The sequence below is a fragment of the Crinia signifera genome, chromosome 6, assembly GCF_055691185.1.
Source record: "Crinia signifera chromosome 6, ASM5569118v1, whole genome shotgun sequence".
In the NCBI taxonomy this organism is placed as follows: domain Eukaryota; kingdom Metazoa; phylum Chordata; class Amphibia; order Anura; family Myobatrachidae; genus Crinia; species Crinia signifera.
The window spans coordinates 270,753,975-270,763,974 of record NC_139222.1 but is presented as its reverse complement, the minus strand read 5'-3'; the positions used below and the strand labels follow the sequence as shown (position 1 = coordinate 270,763,974).

General features: G+C 47.6%; 1 protein-coding gene across 1 annotated transcript in view; it reads left to right on the top strand.

Annotated features, from left to right (window-relative positions):
* The window catches only part of ZFYVE27 (zinc finger FYVE-type containing 27), a 201,705-nt gene that overhangs the window by 16,938 nt on the left and 174,767 nt on the right, over window positions 1–10,000 (top strand). The gene's annotated exons all lie outside the window — the stretch shown is intronic.

Genomic DNA, 10,000 nt, shown 5'->3' with positions numbered 1-10,000 from the left:
ATGGACTCCAAATCCCAGCAATCGCTGGAAAGCCAATCTTTAACCTAACCCATGTCGACCTAACCCATGTCGACCTTCAGTCATGTCGATCTAGTGGTATCGACCTAATGCTTGTCGACCTTGTTACTGGAGACCTAGTGACCGTATCCCACACCACATGTGCCCCAATGGCAAAATCTGACTGGCAGCATTGCAAGATGACGAAAGAGTACCCTGGGACTTGTAGTTCCCATAACAGCTGACAAGCCGTGGGTTGTAAGGACCCATGTTGTCTGAAGTTTCTCTGTAGATTTAGCTCTGGATCATTCAGCGGTCAGTAGAAAATCCCCCTGTGATGTTCCCGGCCATTGCGGAACATGAGTAGAGTGACATGATAGTGGCAGATAAATGAGATGATGATAGTGAGGAGGGGCATGGAATGTAAGTAGTGTGTTTGTGATCCCCAGGAAAGAAAAAGGCGAGTGTGTTCCCAAGGCATAGTGGGTGATTATTTAGCGTGATGAACAGACTGGTGGCAACAGCAGCAGCCGCGGAAAGTCGGTTCTTGCTCTGTATTTATGGCTCCACAAAGCCTCCGTCAGTACTCTCGTAGTGACACATTTAGAGGTGCTCAGCTACGCTCACCGCTGCCCTTATTTCCTCCTCAAGCATCCACCAACTCTGCCTGCACCCCTCTATTTTCATCCATTTGCGCAATTCGCCACAAAATCTCTCCTAAACCTCATTTCATCAATATTCGCGCACAACTGACAAATGGCCTTCCAGGGGCGTGGCTACGGGTTGTCAGCACCAGAGGAGCTCCACACACACACACACACACACACTCTCTCTCTTTCAAAGCCGTTGCAGCAGAGATCCGCCTTTTTTCACACTATACACTGAGTCACAATGATCGTGTTTCAACCTGCTACGGCAGAAGCTGCAAGTTGTGCTGTTTTGTGATTGGCAGGGTGGAAGCGACTCCATCTTTGGGTTGGCACTCCATGTTAGGATTGGCAGGGACTGTGTTAGCCATATATAAGTGCGACCTCTTGATGTTGGTATCATAGGCGTGCGCACATTGAGTGTTAGGGGTGCACAGGCACCCCCCTAATGCTGTGCTGTGCCCACCCTTATGAACACATCCCTGCCGTTAGCAATACCTTTTACCAAAGACGTTTGTTTTTTGGAACTGTATTCCATTTAAAGAAGCGTCCAATAATCAGTTATATGTGTTTGCATTGCTAATTGGACTAGACCATTGTCATATACATACCCGAGTCATCCATATATGTTTTTGACATTATTTGCATGTACTGTTACACAGAGTAATTAGAAGACTACAACTGAAAAAGGCAGGAGATTATGGTGTGGCGAGTGCCAATAGATGGTGGTAGGCATGTGTGATTGGCGGTGTTGGACACACCCAATAGGTGGTGCTAGATATGCCCAATAGGTGGTGCTAGACAAACCCGCTTGATGGTGCACCCCCTAATAAAATGCGCTGCGCGTGCCTATGGCTGGTACGAGTGCTTTTCGATCACCCATTTTTTGGTCCTTGTCTGCTTTGCTACCACTGATGGACTCCAAATCCCAGCAATCGCTGGAAAGCCAATCTTTAACCTAACCCATGTCGACCTAACCCATGTCGACCTTCAGTCATGTCGATCTAGTGGTATCGACCTAATGCTTGTCGACCTTGTTACTGGAGACCTAGTGACCGTATCCCACACCACATGTGCCCCAATGGCAAAATCTGACTGGCAGCATTGCCAGATGACGAAAGAGTACCCTGGGACTTGTAGTTCCCATAACAGCTGACAAGCCGTGGGTTGTAAGGACCCATGTTGTCTGAACTTTCTCTGTAGATTTAGCTCTGGATCATTCAGCGGTCAGTAGAAAATCCCCCTGTGATGTTCCCGGCCATTGCGGAACATGAGTAGAGTGACATGATAGTGGCAGATAAATGAGATGATGATTGTGAGGAGGGGCATGGAATGTAAGTAGTGTGTTTGTGATCCCCAGGAAAGAAAAAGGCGAGTGTGTTCCCAAGGCATAGTGGGTGATTATTTAGCGTGATGAACAGACTGGTGGCAACAGCAGCAGCTGCGGAAATTCGGTTCTTGCTCTGTATTTATGGCTCCACAAAGCCTCCGTCAGTACTCTCGTAGTGACACATTTAGAGGTTCTCAGCTACGCTCACCGCTGCCCTTATTCCCTCCTCAAGCATCCACCAACTCTGCCTGCACCCCTCTATTTTCATCCATTTGCGCAATTCGCCACAAAATCTCTCCTAAACCTCATTTCATCAATATTCGCGCACAACTGACAAATGGCCTTCCAGGGGCGTGGCTACGGGTTGTCAGCACCCGAGGAGCTCCACACACACACACACACACTCTCTCAAAGCCGTTGCAGCAGAGATCCGCCTTTTTTCACACTATACACTGAGTCACAATGATCGTGTTTCAACCTGCTACGGCAGAAGCTGCAAGTTGTGCCGTTTTGTGATTGGCAGGGTGGAAGCGACTCCATCTTTGGGTTGGCACTCCATGTTAGGATTGGCATGGACTGTGTTAGCCATATATAAGTGCGACCTCTTGATGTTGGTATCATAGGCGTGCGCACATTGAGTGTTAGGGGTGCACAGGCACCCCCCTAATGCTGTGCTGTGCCCACCCTTATGAAAACATCCCTGCCGTTAGCAATACCTTTTACCAAAGACGTTTGTTTTTTGGAACTGTATTCCATTTAAAGAAGCGTCCAATAATCAGTTATATGTGTTTGCATTGCTAATTGGACTAGACCATTGTCATATACATACCCGAGTCATCCATATATGTTTTTGACATTATTTGCATGTACTGTTACACAGAGTAATTAGAAGACTAAAACTGAAAAAGGCAGGAGATTATGGTGTGGCGAGTGCCAATAGATGGTGGTAGGCATGTGTGATTGGCGGTGTTGGACACACCCAATAGGTGGTGCTAGATATGCCCAATAGGTGGTGCTAGACAAACCCGTTTGATGGTGCACCCCCTAATAAAATGTGCTGCGCGCGCCTATGGCTGGTACGAGTGCTTTTCGATCACCCATTTTTTGGTCCTTGTCTGCTTTGCTACCACTGATGGACTCCAAATCCCAGCAATCGCTGGAAAGCCAATCTTTAACCTAACCCATGTCGACCTAACCCATGTCGACCTTCAGTCATGTCGATCTAGTGGTATCGACCTAATGCTTGTCGACCTTGTTACTGGAGACCTAGTGACCGTATCCCACACCACATGTGCCCCAATGGCAAAATCTGACTGGCAGCATTGCCAGATGACGAAAGAGTACCCTGGGACTTGTAGTTCCCATAACAGCTGACAAGCCGTGGGTTGTAAGGACCCATGTTGTCTGAACTTTCTCTGTAGATTTAGCTCTGGATCATTCAGCGGTCAGTAGAAAATCCCCCTGTGATGTTCCCGGCCATTGCGGAACATGAGTAGAGTGACATGATAGTGGCAGATAAATAAGATGATGATAGTGAGGAGGGGCATGGAATGTAAGTAGTGTGTTTGTGATCCCCAGGAAAGAAAAAGGTGAGTGTGTTCCCAAGGCATAGTGGGTGATTATTTAGCGTGATGAACAGACTGGTGGCAACAGCAGCAGCTGCGGAAATTCGGTTCTTGCTCTGTATTTATGGCTCCACAAAGCCTCCGTCAGTACTCTCGTAGTGACACATTTAGAGGTTCTCAGCTACGCTCACCGCTGCCCTTATTCCCTCCTCAAGCATCCACCAACTCTGCCTGCACCCCTCTATTTTCATCCATTTGCGCAATTCGCCACAAAATCTCTCCTAAACCTCATTTCATCAATATTCGCGCACAACTGACAAATGGCCTTCCAGGGGCGTGGCTACGGGTTGTCAGCACCCGAGGAGCTCCACACACACACACACACTCTCTCTCTCAAAGCCGTTGCAGCAGAGATCCGCCTTTTTTCACACTATACACTGAGTCACAATGATCGTGTTTCAACCTGCTACGGCAGAAGCTGCAAGTTGTGCCGTTTTGTGATTGGCAGGGTGGAAGCGACTCCATCTTTGGGTTGGCACTCCATGTTAGGATTGGCATGGACTGTGTTAGCCATATATAAGTGCGACCTCTTGATGTTGGTATCATAGGCGTGCGCACATTGAGTGTTAGGGGTGCACAGGCACCCCCCTAATGCTGTGCTGTGCCCACCCTTATGAAAACATCCCTGCCGTTAGCAATACCTTTTACCAAAGACGTTTGTTTTTTGGAACTGTATTCCATTTAAAGAAGCGTCCAATAATCAGTTATATGTGTTTGCATTGCTAATTGGACTAGACCATTGTCATATACATACCCGAGTCATCCATATATGTTTTTGACATTATTTGCATGTACTGTTACACAGAGTAATTAGAAGACTAAAACTGAAAAAGGCAGGAGATTATGGTGTGGCGAGTGCCAATAGATGGTGGTAGGCATGTGTGATTGGCGGTGTTGGACACACCCAATAGGTGGTGCTAGATATGCCCAATAGGTGGTGCTAGACAAACCCGTTTGATGGTGCACCCCCTAATAAAATGTGCTGCGCGCGCCTATGGCTGGTACGAGTGCTTTTCGATCACCCATTTTTTGGTCCTTGTCTGCTTTGCTACCACTGATGGACTCCAAATCCCAGCAATCGCTGGAAAGCCAATCTTTAACCTAACCCATGTCGACCTAACCCATGTCGACCTTCAGTCATGTCGATCTAGTGGTATCGACCTAATGCTTGTCGACCTTGTTACTGGAGACCTAGTGACCGTATCCCACACCACATGTGCCCCAATGGCAAAATCTGACTGGCAGCATTGCCAGATGACGAAAGAGTACCCTGGGACTTGTAGTTCCCATAACAGCTGACAAGCCGTGGGTTGTAAGGACCCATGTTGTCTGAAGTTTCTCTGTAGATTTAGCTCTGGATCATTCAGCGGTCAGTAGAAAATCCCCCTGTGATGTTCCCGGCCATTGCGGAACATGAGTAGAGTGACATGATAGTGGCAGATAAATGAGATGATGATAGTGAGGAGGGGCATGGAATGTAAGTAGTGTGTTTGTGATCCCCAGGAAAGAAAAAGGCGAGTGTGTTCCCAAGGCATAGTGGGTGATTATTTAGCGTGATGAACAGACTGGTGGCAACAGCAGCAGCTGCGGAAATTCGGTTCTTGCTCTGTATTTATGGCTCCACAAAGCCTCCGTCAGAACTCTCGTAGTGACACATTTAGAGGTTCTCAGCTACGCTCACCGCTGCCCTTATTCCCTCCTCAAGCATCCACCAACTCTGCCTGCACCCCTCTATTTTCATCCATTTGCGCAATTCGCCACAAAATCTCTCCTAAACCTCATTTCATCAATATTCGCGCACAACTGACAAATGGCCTTCCAGGGGCGTGGCTACGGGTTGTCAGCACCCGAGGAGCTCCACACACACACACACACACTCTCTCAAAGCCGTTGCAGCAGAGATCCGCCTTTTTTCACACTATACACTGAGTCACAATGATCGTGTTTCAACCTGCTACGGCAGAAGCTGCAAGTTGTGCCGTTTTGTGATTGGCAGGGTGGAAGCGACTCCATCTTTGGGTTGGCACTCCATGTTAGGATTGGCAGGGACTGTGTTAGCCATATATAAGTGCGACCTCTTGATGTTGGTATCATAGGCGTGCGCACATTGAGTGTTAGGCGTGCACAGGCACCCCCCTAATGCTGTGCTGTGCCCACCCTTATGAAAATATCCCTGCCGTTAGCAATACCTTTTACCAAAGACGTTTGTTTTTTGGAACTGTATTCCATTTAAAGAAGCGTCCAATAATCAGTTATATGTGTTTGCATTGCTAATTGGACTAGACCATTGTCATATACATACCCGAGTCATCCATATATGTTTTTGACATTATTTGCATGTACTGTTACACAGAGTAATTAGAAGACTAAAACTGAAAAAGGCAGGAGATTATGGTGTGGCGAGTGCCAATAGATGGTGGTAGGCATGTGTGATTGGCGGTGTTGGACACACCCAATAGGTGGTGCTAGATATGCCCAATAGGTGGTGCTAGACAAACCCGTTTGATGGTGCACCCCCTAATAAAATGTGCTGCGCGCGCCTATGGCTGGTACGAGTGCTTTTCGATCACCCATTTTTTGGTCCTTGTCTGCTTTGCTACCACTGATGGACTCCAAATCCCAGCAATCGCTGGAAAGCCAATCTTTAACCTAACCCATGTCGACCTTCAGTCATGTCGATCTAGTGGTATCGACCTAATGCTTGTCGACCTTGTTACTGGAGACCTAGTGACCGTATCCCACACCACATGTGCCCCAATGGCAAAATCTGACTGGCAGCATTGCCAGATGACGAAAGAGTACCCTGGGACTTGTAGTTCCCATAACAGCTGACAAGCCGTGGGTTGTAAGGACCCATGTTGTCTGAAGTTTCTCTGTAGATTTAGCTCTGGATCATTCAGCGGTCAGTAGAAAATCCCCCTGTGATGTTCCCGGCCATTGCGGAACATGAGTAGAGTGACATGATAGTGGCAGATAAATGAGATGATGATAGTGAGGAGGGGCATGGAATGTAAGTAGTGTGTTTGTGATCCCCAGGAAAGAAAAAGGTGAGTGTGTTCCCAAGGCATAGTGGGTGATTATTTAGCGTGATGAACAGACTGGTGGCAACAGCAGCAGCTGCGGAAATTCGGTTCTTGCTCTGTATTTATGGCTCCACAAAGCCTCCGTCAGTACTCTCGTAGTGACACATTTAGAGGTTCTCAGCTACGCTCACCGCTGCCCTTATTCCCTCCTCAAGCATCCACCAACTCTGCCTGCACCCCTCTATTTTCATCCATTTGCGCAATTCGCCACAAAATCTCTCCTAAACCTCATTTCATCAATATTCGCGCACAACTGACAAATGGCCTTCCAGGGGCGTGGCTACGGGTTGTCAGCACCCGAGGAGCTCCACACACACACACACACTCTCTCTCTCAAAGCCGTTGCAGCAGAGATCCGCCTTTTTTCACACTATACACTGAGTCACAATGATCGTGTTTCAACCTGCTACGGCAGAAGCTGCAAGTTGTGCCGTTTTGTGATTGGCAGGGTGGAAGCGACTCCATCTTTGGGTTGGCACTCCATGTTAGGATTGGCATGGACTGTGTTAGCCATATATAAGTGCGACCTCTTGATGTTGGTATCATAGGCGTGCGCACATTGAGTGTTAGGGGTGCACAGGCACCCCCCTAATGCTGTGCTGTGCCCACCCTTATGAAAACATCCCTGCCGTTAGCAATACCTTTTACCAAAGACGTTTGTTTTTTGGAACTGTATTCCATTTAAAGAAGCGTCCAATAATCAGTTATATGTGTTTGCATTGCTAATTGGACTAGACCATTGTCATATACATACCCGAGTCATCCATATATGTTTTTGACATTATTTGCATGTACTGTTACACAGAGTAATTAGAAGACTAAAACTGAAAAAGGCAGGAGATTATGGTGTGGCGAGTGCCAATAGATGGTGGTAGGCATGTGTGATTGGCGGTGTTGGACACACCCAATAGGTGGTGCTAGATATGCCCAATAGGTGGTGCTAGACAAACCCGTTTGATGGTGCACCCCCTAATAAAATGTGCTGCGCGCGCCTATGGCTGGTACGAGTGCTTTTCGATCACCCATTTTTTGGTCCTTGTCTGCTTTGCTACCACTGATGGACTCCAAATCCCAGCAATCGCTGGAAAGCCAATCTTTAACCTAACCCATGTCGACCTAACCCATGTCGACCTTCAGTCATGTCGATCTAGTGGTATCGACCTAATGCTTGTCGACCTTGTTACTGGAGACCTAGTGACCGTATCCCACACCACATGTGCCCCAATGGCAAAATCTGACTGGCAGCATTGCCAGATGACGAAAGAGTACCCTGGGACTTGTAGTTCCCATAACAGCTGACAAGCCGTGGGTTGTAAGGACCCATGTTGTCTGAACTTTCTCTGTAGATTTAGCTCTGGATCATTCAGCGGTCAGTAGAAAATCCCCCTGTGATGTTCCCGGCCATTGCGGAACATGAGTAGAGTGACATGATAGTGGCAGATAAATAAGATGATGATAGTGAGGAGGGGCATGGAATGTAAGTAGTGTGTTTGTGATCCCCAGGAAAGAAAAAGGTGAGTGTGTTCCCAAGGCATAGTGGGTGATTATTTAGCGTGATGAACAGACTGGTGGCAACAGCAGCAGCTGCGGAAATTCGGTTCTTGCTCTGTATTTATGGCTCCACAAAGCCTCCGTCAGTACTCTCGTAGTGACACATTTAGAGGTTCTCAGCTACGCTCACCGCTGCCCTTATTCCCTCCTCAAGCATCCACCAACTCTGCCTGCACCCCTCTATTTTCATCCATTTGCGCAATTCGCCACAAAATCTCTCCTAAACCTCATTTCATCAATATTCGCGCACAACTGACAAATGGCCTTCCAGGGGCGTGGCTACGGGTTGTCAGCACCCGAGGAGCTCCACACACACACACACACTCTCTCTCTCAAAGCCGTTGCAGCAGAGATCCGCCTTTTTTCACACTATACACTGAGTCACAATGATCGTGTTTCAACCTGCTACGGCAGAAGCTGCAAGTTGTGCCGTTTTGTGATTGGCAGGGTGGAAGCGACTCCATCTTTGGGTTGGCACTCCATGTTAGGATTGGCATGGACTGTGTTAGCCATATATAAGTGCGACCTCTTGATGTTGGTATCATAGGCGTGCGCACATTGAGTGTTAGGGGTGCACAGGCACCCCCCTAATGCTGTGCTGTGCCCACCCTTATGAAAACATCCCTGCCGTTAGCAATACCTTTTACCAAAGACGTTTGTTTTTTGGAACTGTATTCCATTTAAAGAAGCGTCCAATAATCAGTTATATGTGTTTGCATTGCTAATTGGACTAGACCATTGTCATATACATACCCGAGTCATCCATATATGTTTTTGACATTATTTGCATGTACTGTTACACAGAGTAATTAGAAGACTAAAACTGAAAAAGGCAGGAGATTATGGTGTGGCGAGTGCCAATAGATGGTGGTAGGCATGTGTGATTGGCGGTGTTGGACACACCCAATAGGTGGTGCTAGATATGCCCAATAGGTGGTGCTAGACAAACCCGTTTGATGGTGCACCCCCTAATAAAATGTGCTGCGCGCGCCTATGGCTGGTACGAGTGCTTTTCGATCACCCATTTTTTGGTCCTTGTCTGCTTTGCTACCACTGATGGACTCCAAATCCCAGCAATCGCTGGAAAGCCAATCTTTAACCTAACCCATGTCGACCTAACCCATGTCGACCTTCAGTCATGTCGATCTAGTGGTATCGACCTAATGCTTGTCGACCTTGTTACTGGAGACCTAGTGACCGTATCCCACACCACATGTGCCCCAATGGCAAAATCTGACTGGCAGCATTGCCAGATGACGAAAGAGTACCCTGGGACTTGTAGTTCCCATAACAGCTGACAAGCCGTGGGTTGTAAGGACCCATGTTGTCTGAACTTTCTCTGTAGATTTAGCTCTGGATCATTCAGCGGTCAGTAGAAAATCCCCCTGTGATGTTCCCGGCCATTGCGGAACATGAGTAGAGTGACATGATAGTGGCAGATAAATGAGATGATGATTGTGAGGAGGGGCATGGAATGTAAGTAGTGTGTTTGTGATCCCCAGGAAAGAAAAAGGCGAGTGTGTTCCCAAGGCATAGTGGGTGATTATTTAGCGTGATGAACAGACTGGTGGCAACAGCAGCAGCTGCGGAAATTCGATTCTTGCTCTGTATTTATGGCTCCACAAAGCCTCCGTCAGTACTCTCGTAGTGACACATTTAGAGGTTCTCAGCTACGCTCACCGCTGCCCTTATTCCCTCCTCAAGCATCCACCAACTCTGCCTGCACCCCTCTATTTTCATCCATTTGCGCAATTCGCCACAAAATCT